The sequence below is a fragment of the Lampetra planeri genome, chromosome 36 (assembly GCF_965212315.1).
Source record: "Lampetra planeri chromosome 36, kcLamPlan1.2.h2, whole genome shotgun sequence".
In the NCBI taxonomy this organism is placed as follows: Eukaryota; Metazoa; Chordata; class Hyperoartia; order Petromyzontiformes; family Petromyzontidae; genus Lampetra; species Lampetra planeri.
Window position 1 is genome coordinate 1,748,341 of NC_136142.1, and position 6,288 is coordinate 1,754,628.

Consider the following 6,288-nt stretch of genomic DNA (forward strand, 5'->3'; position numbering starts at 1 on the left):
TGATTGACAAATGGGCAGTAAAACTATGATTATTATCATCATCATCATCACGTGTTATTGTTTAGAGTTCACGCCAATGCATGTGCACATATTAGAGCGGGTCTCTATGCGCGCGCGCACATGTGTGTGTGTAAGCGCCGCGTTTAAATTATTAATGCTGCTATTAACTTTGAGCATAATAGAGGCGACACGATTCAACACTGTGGGGGAACCACACGGGCACGGCTTTCTTATTCATCTAACGATGAATCTATTCGACGATTGGAATCGATGCGTAGTATTTATAAGTTTCGCAACAAATTATACGAGCGTGATGATGTAGGCTAACTCGTTTCGGGTAACGGAGCGAACACAGCTGTACAAACGAGACGCAAACAAAGTCGACGCCAAGATATGACAACGGCAAAAGCGCAGCCCTGCAAGTGCTTTCTCTCACCCCACTTCTGTTCGCCTGGGTCTGCCACTTCAAAAGAAGGCATCTCTAGAGGAGACCGCTAATAGAACGTGCTTGGCCTACTCCTCCACGCTAACCAGACGTCTTGGAAGCGCTACGTGATACACTAGATAAATAACTATAATTAATTCCAGATTTTGTTTGCGACGATTAACCGTAGCGATGGGAGGTACACGCTCATCCATTGAATTCAGCATGTGGATGCAAATGGTGCCACGTGTGTCGGATGAGGTTCTAGGGTGTGAGTGGAACAACACGAGCTGCACGATAGACACACACACTCACATCGGATACACACAAAGACCCCCTGCATATACCAGTTGGGGGGCAGCTGTTGTTTGCGAGCACCTATTAAGGCCACCACGGCACAGGGTGGCCAGAACCACCACTCCCGGCCGCCTTCCCCTCCCTACTACCCGCGGATGTTTGTTTTGCACAATGAATGCACCAGTTGCTGGTTTCATGCTGAGTCGACCTAGTGGTCGATTCAGCGCGTGTGTGCGCACTGAAATACCGCGAGTACTCTAAGCCATTGCACAGACAGACAGCTGGACAACACACGAGCAAATCAGAGTTCTGTATCCGAGACAGATATACACGACTATTATTCATTTTAAATGTGTAACGATGCACTTTCTGGAAGGGATGGGGAGTAGACAATGCTTCCTGTAACGGAGTGAGAATTCGGCAATTAAATGACGATTTGGAAGTCCAGCCGCTCATCGGTTTCCACTCGGAAAGCAGCATCAGCCGAATGGAGTGATCACAATCCCGGCGATCGGTGGACCGAGTAACTCGCCTCCCGTGGGAGTACCGACGCTACATCTGATAGAAAGCAAGCACACACCCGTTGCCAGTAAGCTATGCACTATGATCATCATCATAATTCACGTAGATCTTTGCACATGTCAATAATGCAGCTTTCCGTTCAGGTAACACAAATGCACACGCACGCACATATATGTACAATATATAAAATGTACACATTTTAAAAACGGAACGTGCACGTGTGGGTGTGCTCACGGTTGCAGAGCGACAGGCACAGAAACAAAAAGAAAAAGTCTCACAAGTAAGCCAGAGCGGGCCAGCAATAAACAGCACCGATTAAAGTCGGGACACGAGGAGAGTTCGCGCGCACCGTCTAGCACTGTGCATGCTAAACCGTTGTTAAGAACTTGGGGTGAAATCGACGACGGGAGGTGAGAATTTCAATGCGGAGCCGTGCGATACAATAATAATAATACTCAAGTGACAGCATCCGTAGTACTCACAACAGCAAAGACAAAGATCCCCGCCGTGTAGCCTTAACAGACTGTAGGGGCAAGTGCTGTTAGCGAGCACCTATGAAGTCCGGCACGGCAAACGAGGGGGTGGGTTGCCAGCACCACGCCCAGTCGCCTTTGTCCCCTTTTAGCGATGTTTTATATGAGTCCGAGTTGACCTAGCGGAGGCCCATGACCGGTTCAGATAATCTTCACTCGTGTTGGGTTCGTAGCGCGTCGCGCTCACCACTGCGCCACCGCCACAACAGCTGAACCATTACCGCACGCGACAGCGCACACGAAATGAAATAATTATTGTAGATATTAACATCGCGTTTTCATTTGTCGCTGTATATTTTAACAATCACGAGTGGGGGGGGGGGTGCAGTGGTTAGCGCACTTCGCTACACACTTCGTATACAAACCCCGGGCCATCAGAGTTCGACTCCCGGTCACGGCTCGCGTCATTGGAGAGTCAGAGAATTGGAACCGAGTTTTGGGCAGCACACCCTGCGCTCTCTAATGCCACCAACCAGCATTAACCAGCGTGGAGGAGCGTGGTTCGCCCCTCCATACAATCGACACGGCGTTCCGATGCGTCCATCCATTTAGCAGTGGATTGATTCAGTGGGCTGTAAGTTATTTACACGGCATGGCAATTGACTGAAATTACGCGCACGTGGATGATCGATGATCTATTCGAATAGTAAACCAACACCGTTGGATTTAGAAATAACAATCTGGACACTTTTTTTTGAATCAAAAAAAGAAAACTAGAAGCAATAAAAATGCGTGTGTGTTTGTATTAAAATGTTGTTAAACATTTCACGGACAGACGAGACCAGTAACAGATGCATTGCGGGGTATCAGCCGGCTACACGGGAATATTCACGACAATAATTAGAGAAAGATAAAGTAAAAATCTGCGTGAATGAGATAACAAGACACCGATCATTAATGTGGTTTTGACCGGGAACATTCGCGGGGTACACAAGAACGGCATGCCAAGTTTCACCAGAAGCAATGTAAACAATTGCATGCAACCGGACAGAGAATCCCAGGCAAAGTTGAGTAGAAATCTCATGGACAGAGCTCAAGGGACGACTCTGCCATGGTCGCCGAGGTAATTGCGAAGGACACGGCTCGCATCGAGATAGGTTTATAGACGAGTATTACATAATAACAGCGTCTTTAATGTCATATGAACCTAACACGTATGCTGCATGCAAAGTGTGTGGAAATACAAAGACAAAGACTCCTCGTATAGCCTTAACAGACTGTTGGGGCAAGTGCTATTAGCGAGCAGCTTTGAAGGCCAGAACGGCACACGAGGGGGTGGGTGACCAGCACCACGCCCAGTCGCATTTTCCTCCCCAGCAGCAATGTTTTTTTACGGACCGCACCGGGTACTCATCTGAGGCCGAGTCTACCTAGGGGATGACCAGGACCGGTTGTGATAATCGTCACTAATATTGGCCGTGAGCTGGAACCGAACTCGGGTGGCCAGGTTCGTAGCGCAACCCGCCAACCGCTTACACGACCGCTTGTGCTCGTGTGATGTGTGTGATGTGTGTGTGATGTGTGTGATGTGTGATGTGTGGGTGTGTGATGTGTGGGTGTGTGATGTGATGTGTGTGGTGTGTGTGATGTGTGTGTGATGTGTGCTCGTGTGATGTGTGTGGTGTGTGTGATGTGTGCTCGTGTGCTGTGTGTGGTATGTGTGGTGTGTGTGATGTGTGCTCGTGTGATGTGTCTGTGGAAATACACACACACACGCGCGTGCATACACAAGGCATTCACGCACGAGCGACGGAATCTAGCGTCAACATTTCCCAGACTCGCACCCGCCACGACCCACCACGCCGTTCACCAATCTCCCCCCTTTCGAATAACTAATCGAGTCGTTGCTCGCTGCACGCGCCCGATGATTGCCACAGCAGGTCCCACGTGACGTAGAGAGCGCCGATTCCAACGAACGTGTTCGTAACTTGCCGTACAACGTCGCCATAGCAACTCGTTGAGCAATCATCGGGCGCGGCGCAGCGTGTAACGACTTAAAGCAGAGGTAGAATTTGTCACTCGATGTTGCCGGGGGTCGCTGGTCGTCTGGAGTAGGCGACACGTGTGTACACGTGACAATAGTTGCAGCCACCGCCTTAACAGCGAGATGTGTCATGCCGGACGTGGTGTGCCGGGTGCAGACACAGAGTGTGGCAATCGCGGATAAGGGAGGGACAGAACGTAAGCCGCTGGCCATGAGGCCACACACGTCCCCGTGGTGAAAGTGCGGACCGCTTTGTTTGTTTTGAGTTTTGTTTTAGGTAAATCGTGCAATTCACACAGTTTCCACGCAGAGATCCGAAGCAAACCTCACCCGAATCTCCTCCCCCGCCCACCTCCATAAAGAGAACCCGCTCGTGTGCATGGAACGATTCATGCCGATCCCCACAAGCGATCTTTCCAACCACCCCCCCCCCCCATGCAAAATAAATATGTGAGCAAGGTATTGCGAGTAAGATCACCATAACCTTGCCTGCAACAACATCAACTACTCGTGAGCGCCGTCGCTTTTCCTCGCGCCGAATGACGAAGCTGCGCTGTGCCTGCACATCTCGGAAGAGCCGCGCAGGAGGGAGATAGGGCGGTGCCCCGGGAGCGACTCAGACGTTCGCCACCGATGCAGGAAATCGAACTGGGGGCCGCCACGCACACGATCACTCACACCGACAAAGAATACCCTCCACACACACCGTATCGCCTGAACAGACTGTTGAGGAAAGTGCTGTTAGCCAGTATAACCTATTAAGGCCGGCATGGCACAAGAGGGGGTGGGTGGCCAGCACCACGCCCGGCCACCTTTGTCTCCCCACAGGTGCTCATTTGAGACCGACTCGACCTAGGGGAGGACCAGGACCGGTTCAAATTAATCGTCACTGGTAGTTGGCCGTGAGCGGGAATCGAACTTGGGTCGCCGTGTTCGTAGCGCAGCGCGCGCTCGCCACTACACTACCCGAGACCCACACCACACACACTCACACACACCAACACCGACACACACACCAATACCGACACACACACCAATACCGACACACACACACCAACACCGACACACACACACCAACACCGACACACACACCAATACCGACACACACACACCAATACCGACACACACACCAACACCGACACACACACCAACACCGACACACACACACCAACACCGACACACACACCAACACCGACACACACACACACACCAACACCGACACACACACCAACACCGACACACACACACCAACACCGACACACATACACCACACACACACGCACGCGTCCTAACCCATGAACGCACCGCGGCTGCAGCCAAGTAACAATTCGAGTTGAAGCATCTTTGCGTCACTGCACGAGACAAATGGAAGTTGACTTCTTCAAGATGGGTTTTGTTCTCGGTTAAAATGCCCTGCAGAATGCATGTCGGCTCAGTGAATGATGATTCACTCAATGTGTTTTCCGCACATAAATACTGCCTGTGTTTGTCCATCGGCCTATTGGCCCCATAAAAACAGTATTGTTATTATTAATGCAATTTTCCAGCGGCATTTGTTTAAGCGTGCAAACTGCTGGACCGGTTTCAATTTGTTTGGGTCTCACCGGCAAAGTCGGGCTTCTGATATAAATTCTGCGCGTTGACCAGATGTTATTGGCAGGAGAACTCCGACATTTGTCCAAAGCAACAACAATAAACTCATCCTGCGTCTTTGTGCACAGATCACTTCCCTCCTAGCGACCGAAAATAATAATTAATGGTTTATTTATTTTCTACTCCAGCGGTTATTTACGCGCAAAAATCCTTGACAATTTAGTATACGCGCTTATTGAAGTCCCTGTGTATACAGAATTCACACGTTCACGTATCAAACACAAATATCCCCCCCGCGTATAGCCTTTCAGACTTTTGGAGCAAATACTGTTAAGCGAGACGTATATGATTACTGGTTGGCCATCAACACCACACCCGAACGCCTTTGTCTCCCCAGTCTTGATGGTTACACACCACGATGTGTCCACACCACGACCAGTTTCAAATTTTCGGCTCAGTCTACCTAGGCCCAAGAGCGGTTGAAATATTCGGGGAGTGGGAATCGAACTCGTGTGGCCGTGTTCGTCGCGCGGTGCGCTAACCACTACGTTACCGCTCCCGTGCATAAAACACACACACACACCACAACACGTCCGTGGTTGCTTAGGATGAATAATTAAACACACACTGGCTCTTAGGACAAAATAGTCGGGTGGATAAATCACTTACAGCTAAACCACTAATGACTGCTCCTAATTAGACACAAGATTGCCGATCAAACAAGTGGTAGTAGCCAGCACACTCCTCATGCACGGTGCCTCACTCACACAGCTCTCGCACAAAAACACGCACACGAGTTGAATGTATACACAGTGGTAAGGCGAGTGTGCAATGCGAAGATTAAAGAACGGATACGCACGGCAATTACAGACTGCCCTTGCACATCGACCGTTGTCAACACTACTAGTTAGTGTAAACAGGAGTAAAAGGTGGTA

At 50.0% G+C, this 6,288-nt stretch overlaps 1 protein-coding gene across 6 annotated transcripts in view; it reads right to left on the reverse strand.

The window, feature by feature from the left end:
• Nucleotides 1-6,288, reverse strand: part of LOC144730689 (MDS1 and EVI1 complex locus protein EVI1-B-like) — a 268,787-nt gene that overhangs the window by 244,075 nt on the left and 18,424 nt on the right. The window contains exon 1 of one of the 6 annotated variants that reach the window (XM_078611377.1): nt 1,726-2,012. The exons of the other annotated variants lie outside the window; for them this stretch is intronic. The gene's annotated coding sequence lies outside the window, so the exon portion shown is untranslated. Of the gene's footprint in view, nt 1-1,725; nt 2,013-6,288 lie in introns of those variants that run through there. 6 annotated transcript variants of the gene reach the window in all.